The sequence below is a fragment of the Macrobrachium rosenbergii genome, chromosome 55, assembly GCF_040412425.1.
Source record: "Macrobrachium rosenbergii isolate ZJJX-2024 chromosome 55, ASM4041242v1, whole genome shotgun sequence".
NCBI classification, from domain to species: Eukaryota; Metazoa; Arthropoda; class Malacostraca; order Decapoda; family Palaemonidae; genus Macrobrachium; species Macrobrachium rosenbergii.
The window spans coordinates 28685268-28705267 of record NC_089795.1 but is presented as its reverse complement, the minus strand read 5'-3'; the positions used below and the strand labels follow the sequence as shown (position 1 = coordinate 28705267).

The 20000-nt window shown below is 35.5% G+C and overlaps 1 long non-coding RNA gene across 1 annotated transcript in view; it reads left to right on the top strand.

Annotated features, from left to right (window-relative positions):
* Window positions 1-20000, top strand: part of LOC136835442 (uncharacterized) — a 196220-nt gene that overhangs the window by 15532 nt on the left and 160688 nt on the right. The window contains exon 2 of the long non-coding RNA XR_010852156.1: window positions 11333-11611. This is a non-coding gene — a long non-coding RNA (uncharacterized lncRNA). The remainder of the gene's footprint in view (window positions 1-11332; window positions 11612-20000) is intronic.

The window sequence follows — 20000 nt, the reverse complement described above, 5'->3', positions numbered from 1 at the left end:
TGGCTTGATATTTGTTAAAAACAAATTTCACGGTGTTTATGACAAAAATTCATAATTAGCCACGTGATACAAACTTACCAATCAGCTGTCATGGTGAAGGTGGACTGATACCGATTCTAAATACCAAACCTCAATTCGACAGGCATGGCCTATGTACAGCAAAGTCGATATCAGTTTACACCTCTTTTGATGGCTGAGTGGTCAAAAGTCACTGTACACCGTTGTTTCAAACCAGACAGCGGTTAGAAACACTGCTCATTTATAATTCTCCTTGGTTATCAGTTATTTCAGAGTTATGATGAATTGGGTATTAAACAATATTTGTGGGCTAATATTTGTGAATAAAAAAAAATGGTTTGATATCGATTCTAAGTACAACCTGAATTCGTTAAGAATAAGTACAGCAGAATCGATATCAACTTAAACCCTTCTTCATGATTGATTGGTAAAAAATCGAATCTCCCTAGTAACGAAGCACATGTCAATTATAATTCCCCTGGGATGTTAATTTTTCCCAATTACAGTGAACTGAATAGCAAACGAAATTTTTGCCTTAATATATGTGAATATAAAAAATGTCATACTGGCTATGACAAAAACTTCTGAATAGCCACGTGTTACAAATTTACCAGTCACCTATATAGCTGGAGATGGGTTGATATTGATTCCAAATACAAAACCTGAATTCGATAGACTTATGCAACAAAGTCGTATCAACCTATGTTTCTCTTAATAGCTTAGTGGTTTAAAGCCACTGTGCATCATTGTTTGTAAACCAGGCAGTGGGCGATTCCCACTGGTGGCGATGCACTTAGCATTTGCAGTATAATTCCCCTTGGGTATAAGTTATTCCCGAGCTATAGAGAACTGTATGTTGAACGATATTTGTGGCTTAATATTTGTAAATTTGAATAATGTCACAGTATACGTGACAAGAATTCATAATTAGCCACATGTTTCAAACTTACTAATTAGCTATCATTGTGGAAGTTAGTGTTATCATTATTGTTATTCAGAAAATAAACCCCTATTCGTATGGAACAAGCCTACAGAGGCCACTGACTTGAAATTCAAGCTTCCAAAGAACATGGTGTTCATTTGAAAAAAGTAACAGAAGGTAATGAGAACGACAGAAAGACGAGATCAATTATTAAAAATGAAAAAAATAAATTAACAAATTAAAAAATAAATAGAAAAAAATATAAGTAAATTATTAGAATACAAAGAGAAATGTATTAGGTTAGTAATGCATTATATTTTTGCTTGAACTTCTGAAGTTCCAGTTGCACATCATCAGGGAGGCTGTTCCACAGTCCAACGGTGTGAAGAATAAAGGACCCCTGGAACTGACAAGTTTGACAGCGAGGCTCATTTACTGCATATTGTCGCTGCTGTTCAGCGAATCTGGCCGTTCTCGGCAGGAAAGAGGGCTCAGGGATCAGTTGAGAATGTGAAAGATCTCTGTTAAAATACAACATATGAAAAAAGTAACAAACAAGAGACCATCCGTCGATTGTCCAAATCATAACTGGTAATAATACAGGAACCTACCACCACGAAGCACTCCATTTAAAAGAGATAAATCTCCGGCAGAAGCAGACATCCACACTGGAGAACAGTATTCAAGTAAAGGAATGACAAATAATCTAAAACAAGTTGCGCTGATTTTATCACTGTTGTAAATATAAGAGGCCTTACACACAATACCTAACTTTCGTGCTGAATTTGCTGAAGCTTTCATTAGATGTTTCTCAAAAGTAAGTTGTGAGTCCAAAGTTGCACCTAGAATAGTTAAAGCCTCAGGCTGATTCAGCAGAGTCTCATTTACCTGAATGGGAGGATGGGGTGGAAAATCTGTACGAAATCTTCTTATCAATAGGGTTTTCATTTTACTGGAGTTCAGCCTCATACCCCATCGACTACACCATTCACTAATTCACTCCATGTCATGATTAAGATTAAGGGCGGCTTCATTACTCACAAGTGGAGACTTACTACACCCAAAAGTGTTGCATCATTGTCATACTGAACAATCTTGTTTTCTAGGCCAACAACCGCATCACTTGTATGCATTGAAAATAACAGTGGACCAGGAACACTACCCTGTGGAATTCCAGAAACAGTAGGCTTGTTTCGCTAAAGATCCCGTCAACAGCAACTTATTGCTGCCTACCTGTAAGGAAATCTTGAAGTAATACTAAGCATATTCACCCACTCCAAGATTCTGAAGTTTATATATAAGTGCCTTGTGATTTACTGAACTGAAAGCAGCACTGACATCTATTTGAATTATTTTGTACTCAAAACCCTCATAGAGGTGCTCTTGCAAATGGCATGATAAGTCTACAAGAGCATGGCAGCTACCTAAATGCTTCCTATATGCATATTGACTATCAAATAACAATCCTTTAGAATCCACTTATATATACAGGGGTTAATAAGTTTTTTGCAACTTTGGAGAGCACAGGGAAAATAGAAATTGGCCTGTAGTTACTGCAGAGTACAATATGCCATTCTTTGGAACAGGCACTATATTTCTAAGCTTGCACTCATCTGCAAAGATACTATGTCGACATAAAAATCACAGAATCGACTAACCTTTGGAGACAACACATTAGAAATCTTTTTAAAAATAAAGAGAAGAGACCATCAGGATCTTCTCACCAAGATTGTCAAGAAGGCACTTAATGTTCCTAAAGTGAAATGCAAATTTTGAAACAATAGGTTCAGGGTGAAAGTATCAGGGAGAGGGACATCCTTAACTGATTGCTTAGCTTGAAAAGCTTGATGAAGCAGTTTAGCCTTTTCCTTAGGTCCAGTTACCAGTTTACCATCATCTGTTAGTAGTAATGGTATAGAAGACAAGGCTGACCCAAAGATAGATGATGCCAATTTGATCCACCACAGATGAGGCTGAGTAATTCCTTCAAGTTTCCTCTTCAAGAAATAATTGTAATACCTCTTGGCAGTATGGTAAGTTCTATTCGCAGCACGGCAAGACTCAACAAAAATGGAGTAATTTTCATTTAAACTATTTCGTCTCCATGTCTTAAATTTGGTCTGTTTGTCATGGTAAGCTCATCTACATGTATCATCAAACTGTGGCTGGTCATTTGTCCTGAATTCGGTGACCTTTCTAGGGACATACCTTACTGAAATAGCCATCAGCAGTTCATTTAACTTCTTGGGATCTGGATCTGATATATCATCTGAAATATCAAGTTCCTGACAAGCTTCTGTACTACAATCCCAATTGGTCTCAGATTTCAGGCAGACCATTTTTCCAGTGGTAGCATCAAGAATGTAATGATTGACAGATATGTCCATCTCAATAGCACAGTGATCGGGAGTGCATATACGAGGTGTGTCAAAAAATATCCGACCATAATTTTTCGTGTGTAAACAAATGAAGCCTGGGAGGCATGGCTTTGTGCACATAAGTAGGCAATCCTAATGAGAATGCTTGAATTTCTTCCTGCCTGCAGAAGCTGTCCGCCAATGAGTGAAAAAGTGTAAGTGAGCGTCGTCAGATTTTCATTTTTGACAAAAGGACAGAAAAACTTGAACAGTGTTACTGCATTAAATTTTGTGTAAAGCTTGGCAATTCCCAAGTGGAAATGATCCACAAGATTCACCAGGCCTTCAGGGATGAAGCAATGGGTACCACACTGATAAAGGAGTGGTGCAACCGCTTCAAAGGTGGACGCACATCAGTGAGTGAAGCATGTTCTGGTAGGCCCTCGACATCTGGAAATGAGTCCAAGTGAGAACCCTGGTGATGCAGAGTTGTCGAATCATGATCAGAGAATTTACAGACGAGGGAAGCATCGGTATTGGATTCGTTCATCCCATTTTAACTGAGAATTTGGGCTTCAGGAGAATCTCAGCGAAGCTCTTGCCAAAGCTGCTAACAATCGAGCAGAAGCAACTCCGTTTGGTAATTGCACAGGACATGCTGGCTGCAGACTGTGAACAGTGATTCCAACTTCCTCAACACAGTGGTCACTGATGATGAGTGCTGGATTTATTGGTACGACCCAGAAACAAAGTTGCAGTCATCACAATGGAAGCATCCAACATCCCCGAGGCCAAAAAAAAAAGCAAGGCAGGTCCGCAGCAGTGTCAAAGTCATACTGACCATCTTCTTTGACTCTAGTGGCGTGGTTCATCATAACTACGCACCACGCAGCACAACCATCACCGAGGAGTACTACCAAGAAGTCCTGTGTCACCTTCATGATACTGTGAGATGCAAGCAGGTGGATCTGTGGGCAGTGGGCAGTTGGCAGCTCCAACATGATAACGTACCCACCCATTCTTTACACTTGACAGAGAGTTTCATGGCCAAACACAACACACCTGTGCTTCATGAGGCTTCCAACTCTCATGATATGGCTCCAGGTGACTTCTGGCTTTTTGCCAAGCTGAAAATGCTCCTGAAAGGGACCAGATTTCAGTCCAGAGAAGACATCATGCATAATGCAATGGACCAGCTACGTACCATCTCAAAAGAGGCGTTCCAGTGCTGCTTCTGACAGTGGCAGAGCTGTTGGGAGAAGTGTGTGGTAGCCCAAGAGGACTACTTTCAAGGGGATTAGTGTAAGATTGTTGTATCTGAATACTAGTATTTTTTATGAATAAAGGTCGCATATTCTTTAACACATCTCGTATATGGACTAGACAACAGCTGGAATGTCTAGGAATATGAGGTCTAATCTACTACCAGAGATATGCGTGGGTTCCTCAGTTAGCTTGACAAAATTGGAGGGTACACAGAAGTCAAGAGCAGACTGACCATGTTGATCTGTGGAATTTGAATGAAGCCACTCACTGTGCTTTGTACTGCAGTCTCCACAAATAACGAATGAAGCTATTGAATCCTGGGAATGAGCCTTACTAGTCCTCTCTAAGAGACAGTCATATATAGGATTATCGATATTTGGATTTCAGTAAACAGCAGATACTTAAATGTTGTAGAACTTACTGAAAATCATAAAACAAAGAACATGACAACTACACTCCAAGTTTTTCTCATGATAAATAGGTCGTCCAGACTTAGTGTATACAGCTATACCTTCCACATGTGGGATGTTACAACAGTAAATAAAGTCAGGGCCATCAGACCCTGGAATTAAAAACTGTCTTTGACTTGCTACCATTTACAAGTGTCTCAGAAAAACAACAAATCGTAGTTATGGGCACAACTCTGAAGATCAAGAAAATTTTACCTGAAGCCCTGAAAAATTTGAGTAAAGTACTCTACAATTTTTCTTACAGTAATGAGTAGCAGGTCCAAGTTTCAGCTTAATGACTCCCAAAAGAATTAAAATTAAGAACTTAAATTAGTAGCAAAACTAATACATAGACTCATAACAATGGCAACATTGTAAAAATCAAGAGAACAATAAACAACAATAATAAAATCAACAACAACAGTATTTACATTATTTATGAAAATTCCATTGAAAGTATGAATAAGCCTGACCATATGTTATTGAAAAAGATTAGGTAAAGAGGGAGGCACTTTCCTGATAATCCACCAAGCAACTTTTGCTTTCTCATCAGCCTGCCCTACAGACTTTTCGAAAAAAACCAGAAAGTTAACAAAACAAAGAGGAAAAATCGCTGATTGTACCATCAAGCAAGGTTAGGGAACTCATCCCAAGACCATGAAGGCCACGGTACAATGGCCATGGCACAGTCCAAGGCTGGAGAAGAAGGTTTTTATTCAGAGTAACCTTCTCTTAGAAGGGTTGCCTACCAAGGCTAAAGGGTCCTTTTCCCCCCTTGGTTAATTTCGGAGTGTCCTTTTCCTAGAAGAGTTGCCCGCCAAGGCTAAAGAGTCTCTTCTACCCCAACTCGTGTAGGCAGGGACGTCACACCCTGAAGTGAATGTTATTAAGAAAAGCCACGTTAACACACTACCTACATCTTTGTTTGTAAACCAGGCAGAGTTGCGAATCCCAGTGGTGGCGAATTACTCATCAATTATAAATCCATTGAGTGTAACTTATTCACAAGCATAGTGAAATAGATATTAAACGATCTTTATGGTTTAATAGTTTAATATTTGTGATATAAAAATGTCACGGATAATTTCAGGGTGTACAGATAAGAAACCTTACGTATAGAATTTTGTACAAAAAGTTGGGAGAATTGTTTTCAGTGGCAAAAATTAGTTTTAAAGGTGAACTTTGTCACGTAAAGGCAAATGAGTTTGGCAACGAGGCAAAATATAAAAATGTTAGGTTAATGATAAAATATATAGATAAATGTTACTGACTGATTTTTTTTGGTTGTAATTCTTTGGATAGCTGTGAGCTTAGATGGGAATGAGTGTGTTAGTAGGAACTTCATGGGAAAGAATATTGGATGTGACAGATTTAAAGATATAACTACCTGAAATATATAGTTTTAAAGGTGAACTTTATCACGTAAAGGCAAATGAGTTTGGCAACGAGGCAAAGTATCAAAATGTTAGGTTAATGATAAAATATATAAATGGGTTGTAATTCTTTGGATAGCTGTGAGCTTAGATGGGAATGAGTGTGTTAATAGGAACTTCATGAAAACGAATATTGGATGTGACAGATTTAAAGATATATCCACCTGAAGTATATAATTTTAAAGGCGAACTTTATCACGTAAAGGCAAATGAGTTTGGCAACGAAACAAAATATCAAGATGTTAGGTTAATGATAAAATATATAAATAAATGTTACTGACTGATTTTTGGGGGTTTGTAATTCTTTGGATAGCTGTGAGCTTAGATGGGAATTGGTGTGTTAGTAGGAACTTCATGGAAAGGAATGTTGGATCTGATAAATTTAAAGATGTAACTAGTTCTTCATTGAGGGGTGGGTAGAGCTCTCGGCTAGCACGCTGTTGGCCCAGCATTCGACTCTCCGACCGGCCAATGAAGAATTAGAGGATTTTATTTCTGGTGATACAAATTCATTTCTCGTCATAATGTGGTTCGGATTCCACAATAAGCTGTAGGTCCCGTTGCTAGGTAACCAGTTGGTTCTTAGCCACGTAAAATAAATTTAATCCTTCGGGCCAGCCCTAGGAGAGCTGTTAATCAGCTCAGTGGTCTGGTTAAACTAAGACATACTTAACTTAAAGATGTAACTACCTGAAATATTAACTACCTGAAATATATTCATAATCACAAAGTGAGATTCCACGAAAATTCCACCAAAGTAAGTTCTATCCATAAAGATTTCATCCAATTATTTTTTTCCATGGGAAATAACACTAGTGGAAAATTCCACCAAAGACGATTTCACCCACATTCTGAAGTGTCCTGTAATGGCGTTTTGCTAAGACGACCCATTTTATGCAAACATATTTTAAGAGGAGTTATTTTTTACACATGCAGTCATTTTTTAATGCATTTTGATCATTTTTCTAGTGAAGCTCGAATTCTTGCAACTCTTAATTCCGTCGAACCGCAAAAACTTTTTCCGTTCTGAGGTCACACACATAGAAGTATATGGTACTTCAATTTAAATCGGAAGAACATATCAGACTGAAATTGTGTTTGCTTAAAAACATTTACAATAGAAGACGAAGCAAATTCACAAATGCAAAGTATAACCTTCTTTTATTATGAAGAGCGATACAACGGTGGGAGACATAGCTCTGAGAGCTCTAGATGGGTTCTCGAAGTATCGACATGTGGTGCTTTTCGTCAAATTAAAACAAAATTTCAAGCCTTTCCAAGAAAGTAAAAATTTCTTAGCAGACAATAGTTGTATCGACGAATGACTTTAGATTATATTAAGGATGGAATCTGGTTTGAATGCCTTGCCATGAATGCATAACAGAACGTTTAAATATTCATCAAATCTCTGAGTTCTGAGTCCTCTATTTCATTCGCCTTACAAAAGCTTTTGTTTTACAGTGAAAAGGGGAAAAACTTACAGAAGTCCTTGTTTTCAGCTATTTTTGATCTTGGTCAAATTATATATCGGTCATGTTGCCTAATAGATTTTGGGATAGTAATGTCCAGACCATATGCTATTTTTTGAATCCTCAGTATGTGGTTTACTTTTAGCATTTGGGGAGTCAGAGTTCACCATTAAGCCACTGCGCTTTCATTCTCCCTTCGACCTTAAAGGGTGTTTTTCAAATTAACCCTGACGCTGATGACGAAAATATACATTGCAAGATCTTCCGAGAACTGACAATACGGGGAGTCTTTCATGGCGGATTGAGGACGCTTTTAACAAGCAAGTATTCTAATTTTGTGAAAGTATTTACCAGACTACAAAAAATGAGCCCTCCATCAGGCAAACTGATGCAAATCAGTAGAGAAATAAAAGCACTAGATCTCATCGTAAAATGGTCAAAAGGAAAAGAGGTACGGAAATTTTTCTGAGTTATTTTTCATGGCATTCTCATCTTGTGCCGAGTTCTGTGACTAGCTAATCCAAATATTTCAATTTTACTCTTAATATACCTGAAAATATAGGCGTATATATAGAATATATGTCAAGATGAATTGCTTTTACTGTATTCCTAATCAAACAAACAAAATGGTTTTGCAAATCTTTATAGGTGGAACTTTATTTGCGCGAATTTTCCTTGGAATAAGATAAAAACGAAGAATAAATTAGCTAAGGCGATATTGTGGGAGAACTTCAAACTAGAGTAAAATACCAGGAAAATGGTGGACATTAATTATTCCAGAAGGAAATTCTATAAGTAATTTTACGATGAAATAACATGCTATACATCAACAAATGCCGATAGATGTGGTGATAGAAGAAATTTATCTTTGCCCCGTAGAGATTTATGTTGATGGGTATGGATAAGTAATTATAAGGGTGCAAGGTGCAGAGGAAATCCCGAACAAGAAAGAAAACATTGGTGTCAGGGATCATGAAGGGATATTGCCTATTGTACTGGATGTAGGTAGGGTCAGCGTTGGAATGGTTTTTATGGTGTGACGAAGTTTAAGGAAATTGTTCACAATAAAGGCATTTCCTATGAACTGAAAATATGAAATAGTAGGAAGGATGATCTTTACTGGTGCAAATTTTTTTTTTATTTGGAAAATCTTCGAGATACTCATGCTGAAATTGTAACAGAAGCTTGAACAGATGACTTTAGTAATGTTCAAAATTTGAATGAAGGCGATGAAAGTATGAAGATATGGGTGGTATGTTAGCCATAATAGTAGTAACAGTCAAACCTGGTTAATAAATGAAAGGGCGTCTGACAATTTCATGGATTCGTTAATAAAGGAAGTCACCAAAGAGCACAAGTGTAGTTAGAAGTCTCTCAATAGAAAGGAGGGTAAATTGTTGAAATGATAACTAACTTTTCAGAGGAACCGGTGATGGATAAGTAGTGATCAGGAGTCATAAGCTTTGAGGGTGTCAGTAGGTGAAGTATGAACACGTAAAATAGCACACGTATGGAAGTTAGAATTGTATAGGATATAAATGTATATGCCTATGAATAATGAAACAAATGATTACCACCATATACATGACAATAACATTATTAACATTAAACAAAAGTCAAACTAAAATAGCCCCAGATAACGCAAAACGAGAGACCAACAGAAGATCCAAAAACATAAAAAAAAACTATAACGACACTGATAACCAAAGCATCATACCACTGAAGTCTAGGTAATGAATGACACCGAAATAGTACTTACCGTCAAATTACTATTTCTTGTACACAAGGTTGGAGAAATAAGCACAAATTTTGATTTAAACAGTTTTAATTGTTCCTAATAAAAAAAGTCATAGGTATTTTCAGAAAAAAACAAGAAGGTCTTCCACTGTTTATAAGAAGCATGACGTGTTTACAGGACACACAGATGCTGATTTTCTCTATAAACTTTAAAATCATTTGACACACCATTGGAATGGATATTCTATTTTTCCTGTAAATCTCGTGAACATTCCCGTTATAGGAAATGGAGCAGTGGCTGCAGCATACCTTTTTATCTCTTAATTAATGTTCATGATTTGTAGGCATCTGTTTATATGCATCAGCATGTGCTTTTTCATAAGGATTCTGACATTATTATCATACTAACATTTAACTGAAAATATAGGTCACGCATATTCGAACCCTTTTTGATAAGTGTTTTCTCATTATGTAGGGGATAAATAGGGAAGGGTGGACTCTCTCTCTCTCTCTCTCTCTCTCTCTCTCTCTCTCTCTCTCTCTCTCTCTTTTCACTAAGCTCATAAAAAAAAGATAAAGCAATAATTAATTTATGAAAGGGGTGACAAGAGTGAAACGCACTGGGACTGAATAGTAACTTAAACTAACCCCTAAATAGATGTAAGCTGAAATAACAATAAATTAAGAAAGGTAAATGATTGTCCGACGAAGGTTGTTTTTGTACCTTTGGGATAGTTTTGGTCACTGGGCGAGAGCACTGAAAATAAAAAAATAAAAAATCTGTAGCAGAACAACAGTAAAAAGAAAAAGGGAAGATAACAACTGGACGTTGTCATGAGGCAATAACGGTTTCCCCACTACGGTCGTCCACCATTACCACACGACAGTCGTGTGCTATTAATGTACCAGCGGTGTACCATTTTCCGTTATTCTAATGTGCTTCTTTGCAGGTCGGCTCGTACAATCATGCGTTTACGTGGGATGTTAAGTGACATTCATATGCTCCAAACTACTTTCCAGCAGACAGCAAGTGCTTCCTTTATAATACACTCGAAAATAGAGACGTCGTTTTCAATACTGTTGGTTAAAACCACTGCGTTTGCTCTAAGTTTGTGCTTCTCTTTTTTGGTTATTTTCTTGCGCGGCTACGTTCCTGAAAAAGAAAAGTAAAACGTTGAAAGAGTCGTTGTTATGAAAAGTGGCGAATCTATCCAGCTTTACTGTTTTATTTGAAATGCGACAGGTGGCATTAAATAGTTTTGTTTATGTTAGATATTTCATTGCCGGGTAATTATATTGCTGTATTTGTTCCTTTTTGCTCCTGACAGCGTATCTAGATAACTTTTCATTTTCGAGAAATCAAATGGAAAACATTTATTATTGCAGATATTCGCCCTTTCTCCTCCCCTCACTGAGCCCTTGCCTCATAATCCATTTTGATTCTCCTTTTCATTATGTCATACCTTTGTTTGATTCGGCTTTATTAGCTAATACGACATTTAAAGGTTTATTGTATTCACTGCTGTATTTCCAGGACTTTCAGAAAAGTAGTGGAAAAGGTAAGATTTTACGTAAACCTCTTTCGAAGAGAAAGTAAGCCCCATTTTCTTTTCGTAAGCTGAACTTTTCTATTTCCATTCCTATATTTAGCCGAAATTCTACATTGCTTTCTTTTTTCCAGGTACCAACAATCTTGATAATAACATCTTGCTGCGCTACCCCCATGGGGCGTTATTCCATCACGTTCCGTAAGGGCCGTTTTCTCATTGAGGACCTACGATAAAACGGCCGCTACGCAATCCTTTTAATTCTCTTGCATTAAGCTACAAGCAAACACTGTCTCCAGCACACTGCCTCCCAGCATACCCTTGGTTAGAGTTAGCATATAAAGCCATCTAATGAAAAGCAAACACCGACATTGTGGAGAGATGTACAAGAGGTTGGAACTACAGAATGGAAGGTGGGGAATTTAACTTATATTACTACAACTACTTGGACCCTTACTGTTTTAAACTAATTCTCTCTCTCGGCGTTGGCAGCATTAATTTACTTGTACATTGAATTAATAATTGGCTGGAGTTACATAAACTCCAGTTCCGTTTGTGTATGCATAATTTTTATGTACATTCTCTTAATTAGGTTTCATTTTGCTTTGCCACATCCTGGTTCTGTCTTCTTTTTTTCTTATAAAATTTAACCCTTTTTATTTAAAACTCCAATATATATATATATATATATATATATATATATATATATATATATATATATATATATATATATATATATATATATATATATATATATATATATATATATATATATATATATATATATATATATATATATATATATATATATATATATATATATATATGTAGAATCTACTGGTCATTTTTACCAGATACATATGTAATTGTAATAGCCCCAATGCCCTCTTAACTTTCTCGAATTCTTCGCACTTTTTTGGATACACTTGTCGCTACAAAGCCTTAAGATCCAAATGCAAGGAATATGAAGAAATTCTGATGCGCGGGGAGCGGAAACGATCCCAGGTCCGCTAATCACAACGAGGTACCATTGTCAACCTGACCACGAGTTAGGTCGGCAAAGGTACCTCGTTCTGATTAGGGGACCCGGATTCGTTTCCCGTTCCCGCACACCAGAATTTCTTCATATTTCTTGCAACTGGATCTTAAGGCTTTGTAGTGACAAACGTATCCAAAAAAGCGCGAAGAATTCGAGAAAGTTAAGAGGGCATTGTGGCTATTACAATTAAATATTCTAAAGACATACACACACACATATGTATATATATATATATATATATATATATATATATATATATATATATATATATATATATATATACACTGTATATGTGTGTGTGTATCTTAAATGTAATTATAATTAGCTGTAAAATTCTAAATAAATTATATCGAAGATGATGTAATATTCTAAAGGGATGGAAAATCATATATATATATATATATATATATATATATATATATATATATATATATATATATATATATAATGTCTTTAGAATATTGCAACATTTTCTGATAATGTTTTAGAATTTATTTTGTATTTATTTTGAACTCATTATAATTACATTTAAGATTTTTTCCATAATATGTCTAGTGCTGATTTTAATGATTAAAAGAATACTTTGTCTGTTAATACATGAATAGAACGATTAACTTATTCCGTCAGATGCATGTGGTATTTTCCATTTCATAAAATAAGATTATTTTTATGAGAATAATTTATTTATTTTTTTTGTTAATTGTACGTTTCAGGTAAAACACAAAATTATTTCAGTAACCTATAATTAAATATTTTTTCCTGTTATTTTCCTTTAAGTATTAATTTATTCCGGATATTTTTTTCACAATAGGAAACCTTTCTAGAAAATTACGAAAGGATTATATAAAGTAATTTCCAAAGGAAAGTGCCGACGAAATCTACCATATTGCTTCCCATTACGGCAGATGGATCCAATTTCTCAAACAGAATGAGGTTCATTCCTCTCTTATTGTTAGACTATCTACAGACGCCCAGGCATCTTTTTGGATACAGGATTACTTGCCTGATAGGAACCACGCGAAAGCTGACGTAAATGACGATGTTAGAGAACGCAGAAAGGGAGAGAGAGAGAGAGAGAGAGAGAGAGAGAGAGAGAGAGAGAGAGAGAGAGAGAGAGAGAGGGCGGGAATGGGGATGGGGATCGCCTTTTTCCTTTCTGACGTTTTTACTCGGCATAAATTGTAGTTCCAATTTATGTTTCCTCCAAGAACTGCTGATTTTCCTTCTCTGAATTTGTGAGCTGGGATATGTCAGAGAAAGGAAGCAAGATGGTTGACTTTCTTTTTTTTTTTTTTTTTTTTTTTTACCGTACATTTGCCATCATATTTTTGGAAGATAAAGGGTAATGGGTTTCAAAGTATTCATTATTTCTGTGACGAATTTAGTAAGATAGATTTAAAAACTTTATGTTCCATACCATATACAACATCCTTACGATGCATAACTTCATATAACACCGCACAGGGATAATCTAGGCATCTCGATTTGTTTGTCAAATTTTATCGTACGAAACATTACAGGATAATCACTGCCTAATAAAAAGTTAAATCTTGCTTTTCAACACCTTTGGGAATGAAGCCCGTAAGATTTCCGGCTAAAGATAGAGCTACCTTATACATATTTATTTGCAAATACCCTATTCTAATACGCTTCTCAGTTTCGTGATTACATCTTTTAGAGAGTGATGTAAACAAGTAAAAAATGCGTCGATTTTCTTCAGCGCAATCGAGTTTTCTGTACAGCGTATAATCAAGGCCACCGGAAATAGATCTATCTGTTGGTGGTCTCGGTATAATGCTGTATGAGCCGTGGCCCGTGAATCTTTAACCACGGCCAGATGTTGGCCTGTCCTATATCGCTGCCAGGCGCACGATCGTAGCTAACTTTAATCTTAAAAAATAAAGTAAAAACTACTGAAGCTAGAGGGCTGCAATTCGGTATGCTTGATGATTGGAGGGTGGATGATCAACATACCAATTTGCAGCCCTCTAGCCTCAGTAGTTTTTAAGTTCTGAGGGAGGGCGGACAGGCAAAGCCGGCAAAACAGTTTTCTTTTATAGAAAAGTAAAACTAGGAACCATCTTGAAGAGAGACTGAATCAGAGAGGGAGAGAGAGACAGAGAGACAGGGGGTGGGATGGGGAGGTTAAATAATTATATTTTGCTCGCGTTAGACACCTTATTTCAGCAATTTAAAGGCCTCAGTATTTTGCAGATATTCCCATGTACTTGATCTTTTTTAGCCTCCTGTAAGCATTGGTAAAGATCTGACTAGCTTTAGAATTTTCTTTGGGTTCAGTAAAAATATCTATAATTAACTGGAAAAGAATGAAATAGCTGTAGTCTATGGCCTCAAAGAAAAATTCGTATAATAATATAAATTTTACGAGTGGGTAGATTATATACTGAAAGAAAATGACCCAAATAGGCTAGAGTAACGATTTAGTTTAAACAGAATTTGTACTTTGTTCCTTATTACCTACTTTGCACTGTCATCAGAGAATTATTCTTTGGTAAAGGTGTTATCCAATTTTATAAATACTGTAAAATATTTTCAAAGGTGTATTGAAAATCACATGGAATTCTTGAAAGACAGCGTGGGTTTTCATAAAATCCCCATTTTCAAAATATCGTAGATAACGTTAAAAGTTAAATAATTACATCCACATGGTTATATATCATCTAATTTTAAAGGAGAAACTCCGAGGGTTCTTATTATGTTGGATAGCATTAGGACCCACAAGACAGGTCGGCCAGACAAAGGATTAATGACGAATGACCCGGGTCGACCGCATAAAGTGAGCCATGGCCCACGATTTACAGGTTGTAAACCAAGGACATTTGAATATTTAGTACCATTGTAAATATATATAGGTTACTTGAGGACAAATTTCTTTTAATTTATTGAATGTCTGAGGTATTCTGAGTAATCTTCATTACGGTTTACGTCCAGATATTGATGAAAACAATAGAAATTTAGATTTCTTATCCTCGCACGATCGGCAGTAAATCTGAGAATGTGTGTGTTATCCCACGGCCAGGTCTGATAAGAGCCTTGTCAGCACCAGACTCCCAATTCTAACTCACTTTCGATGTCATAATGTCGTATTGCGTGTAGGATTATCGTGTTATTTTACCGTATCGGTTTTATATCGAAATCGAAGCTAATGACCATAACGTGATTGGTCTATTTCATAATGTAAAACAATTTCATTTTTACTATAAATTATCAGCCATCACTGAACACTGTGTTTTATCACCGAATATTATATATGGTACTTCTTGATTTTGTTTCTCCATTTCGGAGATATATATTTTTTTTATCTTTCTTCTAAAGCTGATTTTAAGTTAAATTCAAATATTCCCGTAAAAGTTACGCTGATAAAATATTCATGCACATTCAAATTAGGTTGGCAATTATTTAGTATAGAACAGATGTACCGATACAATTAAAAACAAACAAGAAGGAATGAAGGCTGATTTTTATCGTCGTTTAACGTTCAGGTAACAATTAGCGTCGAGAAAGTCATTCATTCAGAATTTTTGCTATTTAGTTTGTATTAAAGAAAGTATCCAAACAAAGCAAACGCCTCTCGCGGATAAGAAAATCACGCAGCATCTGTCGAGAGAGGAACCTTAAACTGTTTACAACTGAAGCAAGAAAAATGACACAACAGTTCTCCTATATCTCACTCCAGGTTCAATTCTCAAGGGATCTTTGGAGATAGTCTTACATTGTCCAATAAAGTTTTCGAGCGAGACTTTTCTTTCCAGGCAATAATGTGTCCGAACTGAAAAGCAAATTGTGCAGCAGCATCATTTGTACTCAAGAACTTCAGAAATGAAACAGGAAATTATGGCGCTAGGCAGCCGAGTTTAAGAGGTAATAAACGCTCAATTATTATCTTAATAATCGTCGGAGGGGCTATTGCATTTATTTCTTATGGAAAGAACCGCATTATACTATTTTTATGGAAAGTCGTCAAAAAAATACAGCTACTATTTTCAGTGTAATATAAGCATTAAAAATTTTTGTGAAATTTTTTTATTCATTGTCAGGCAAAACACTGATGGAATAACCCTGCATAAGCATAATGAAAGATAATGAAAATATGGTACAAAATTTAGAGTCAATAAAATATTGAATAAAAAAGAAACTGAAACTATCTAGAATTACAGCAAATTCTTCTATCAAACTTTTCGGCAAAAGAGTCCTGGTGCGCCTTAAGTGCTTAAGAAGCACATTAACGAAGCTGGTTGAAAAGTATATCTAGAAATCTCCTCCCAGATACCGTTTGGATGAAGAACTGATATGCATTTAATTTTGCCCAGTGAAGAAATTCCTCCTGAACCGAGAATCCTTCTTTTAAGAGTCAGTGATGAATTAAACTCAACTAAGAACGTATACATCATGATTTCATAGTAATACAGAACCTACAGATAGAACTGGTATATAATATATATATATATACGAATAAAAAAGTTCAGGAAAAATTCAATATACTCTTTATTTAAGGAAATTCAAACATAATTTTTCTACATATCTACCATCTAACTCTATACACTTTTCAAGGCGCTGTTTCACCTCTGCAACCCTTCTTTGTAGAAATTTGGGCCCTTTCTATTAAACCATGTTGAAACTGCATGTTTAGCAGCATCCAAAGATTCAAACCGGACTCCTCTTAAGTGTTCCTTGAGTTTTGGGAACAGGAAAAATTTGAAGGAGCAAGATCAGGACTATAAGGAGGATGTGGAAGAGTTTCCCACCTAAATTTCCGTAGGACTTCTCTTGCAACCCTTGATGAATGTGCTGGAGCGTTATCATGATGGAACAAAAATTCTGCGGTGCAACTTTCCTCGACGTTTTTTAGCCAATGTAGTCTTCAGTTTTTGCAAAACACCCTTGTAGTAGTTCCAGTGATTGTTTTTTGTCCTTCAAGGAAATCAATCAAAATCACTCCTTTGAAAAACACTGTTGCCATAACCTTCTGGGCAGATCTCGCCACTTTGAACTTCACTGGTGCAGCTGAACCTCTTGGTAACCATTGCTTTGATTGAATTTTACTTTCTGGGTCATATTGATGGATCCAAGTTTCATCTTAAACAATCCGGTCAAAAAAATCTGATTCATTTGATTAAATTTTCGTTAAAACTGCAAGAGAAAGTTCAGTTTTGATGCAGTTGGTCTTCGCGCAACGCTTTGGGACCCAACGTGCTGAAAGTTTACTCAAACCAAGATTTTCATTTAAAATTGAGAATGCGGAACCATGGGAGATCCCAGTTTCATTAGCTATCATATCGATAGTAATCCGACGATCTTCATCCACTAGATTCTGCACCAAAGCCACAATTCTTTCATTTTTTGCAGTCGATGGTCTTCCCTCTCTTGGGTTGTCTTTGAGGTCCTCCCGACCATCCTTAAATCGCTTTATCCAATCATAAACAACTGATTTAGATGGAGAAGAATCTCCATAAACTTGTTGCAAAGCTTCAATAATTTTTCCTGGTTTCCAATCACTTGGTCAGAACTTGATGTTAGCTCTCATCTCAAAATTTTTATTTTCCATGAAGAAGTTACTTTTCTGAAGCAGATGTTAACACCACGGTAAAGAGGATGACTGAGATCAAGTCTATATGGATCACTACATCACAGATAATTGTTTACCAAGTATTTGGGTTGTTTCATTCCTGTGTAAATACATCATTCAACATTTTTCCTGGAACTTTTGACTTATCGTATATATATATATATATATATATATATATATATATATATATATATATATATATATATATATATATATGTGTGTGTGTGTGTGTGTGTGTGTGTTTGTATATATATATATATATATATACAGTATATATATATATATATATATATATATATATATATATATATATATATATATATATATATATATATATATATATATATATATATATATATATATATATATATATATATATATATATCGCTCCATCATTACAAGACTGTCTAACTCAAAAATTTGAAGTTTTGAGTTACATAGCTCATAAGATTGCCCATTTAATTCTGCGTCTTTTGCAATAAAGTCGTAAGTGTAAGTGCATTTTTGGCCGAGAGATGGCGCTGGGAAGATTTTAAGTCTAAATCAAAATCTCGGTGCAGTTATAGGACTTTGAAACTTTAAAACGCATCTCTTGAAAAATCAAGATTTTGGAGTTACGACAGTCTTGTAATGATGGAGCGATATATATATATATATATATATATATATATATATATATATATATATATATATATATATATATATATATATATATATATATATATATATATATATATATATATATATATATATATTGCGTATGTATGCGTGTGGTGATGAAAAAACTCTTGGAAGGAAGTTTTGCAAGAGTACTTGATTGTTGATTATTTTGAAAAATTAATATGCAAAAGAAAGTTTGACGTGTTAGCACACTACATGTAGATGTGGCTAAAACAGAGATGTCAACAAACACAAAGTTTATTTGAATAGTGTTATTACAAATTGTAACTATAAATGGGTCAATAAAAATGAATATTCTGACAAGTAGTAAGGCTTGTATATAAGAAAATGAAGGAAGAAAAAGGTTTTGGCCAAGGCCGTTGCAGTGGAAAGAACTTGTGAAAGCATATATGGGGATCACAGAATTAGCATTAAGAGTATATGGGTATAAGGGAGTATGGGGAATAAAAATAGAACAGTGAATGGTAAGATAAGAATATGAGAGATTTATCATAAAAAAAAAACAGATTGTAATAGTTGCAGTTGCTGAACGGAATAAAATATCATCTACAGTTGTCAAAAGTTTAGAGAAGGGTGGAACATTTAATGAAGATACTAGACAAAAAATGTGTCATATTATTTAGATTTTATATGAAGAGAACGGAATCCTGTATGGACAGAATACGCATCATAAAGGATTGTTGAATATGAAAGATAGAAGATAAATATTCATGAATGTTGCAAAAGTGTAATGAGTTTACATTTCATTGCTTTTGGGTAGCGACTTGAAGATGTGTTCAGGAGGCAGACGAGTGGAAAGGCACCATGAACTGGCGAGGAACACAGGAGATATATATTAGTAAATTGGCGGGAGTGTGGTCCAGTGGCTGGCCAAGGTTTTAAGTAATTTCTGAGCCCGAGGAAGGTTCCAAGAATGACCGAGAGGAATAAGTATTCTGTTCTGTAAGAATAAAGGTGGCCAAGATGACTGTAAGAAGTATAGGGGAATAATACTATATACTGCGCTTTAGAACATTTATGGTGGGATTTTGACTGAGAAAGTAAGACAGAACAGAAAAATTGATGGGGGGAGACAGTTGTGGGATTAAACAAGAAAATGGGTTTTAGGATAGAACGATTATTAAACAATTTTGCCTGGGATTTGAGAGTAAATAAAAAAACATTTATTTGGAGAAGAAGAACTGAAATCTTTTGGTGTTTTTGAGAGATATGATATAGAGAGTACTAAGGACTGTGTGGTCTTGAAAGTAATTTATTGAGAGCGATTAAACATTCTTAACATGAAAACGAGGCGTCAGAATATGCGTGGTATTTGTCCATAGGTTTTTTATCATATGGATTGAGACATGTGAAAGTAAGAGAAAATAAATGAAGCGTTTGTGCAGAGCGGTGAGATCGAGAAAAATTAAATGTGAATGAAACGTGGAACAGCTGGTCTTTATAGTTGGTATCATGCTTACTGGGGATAGCGAAGAGAAACTCCAAAAGTATTAAT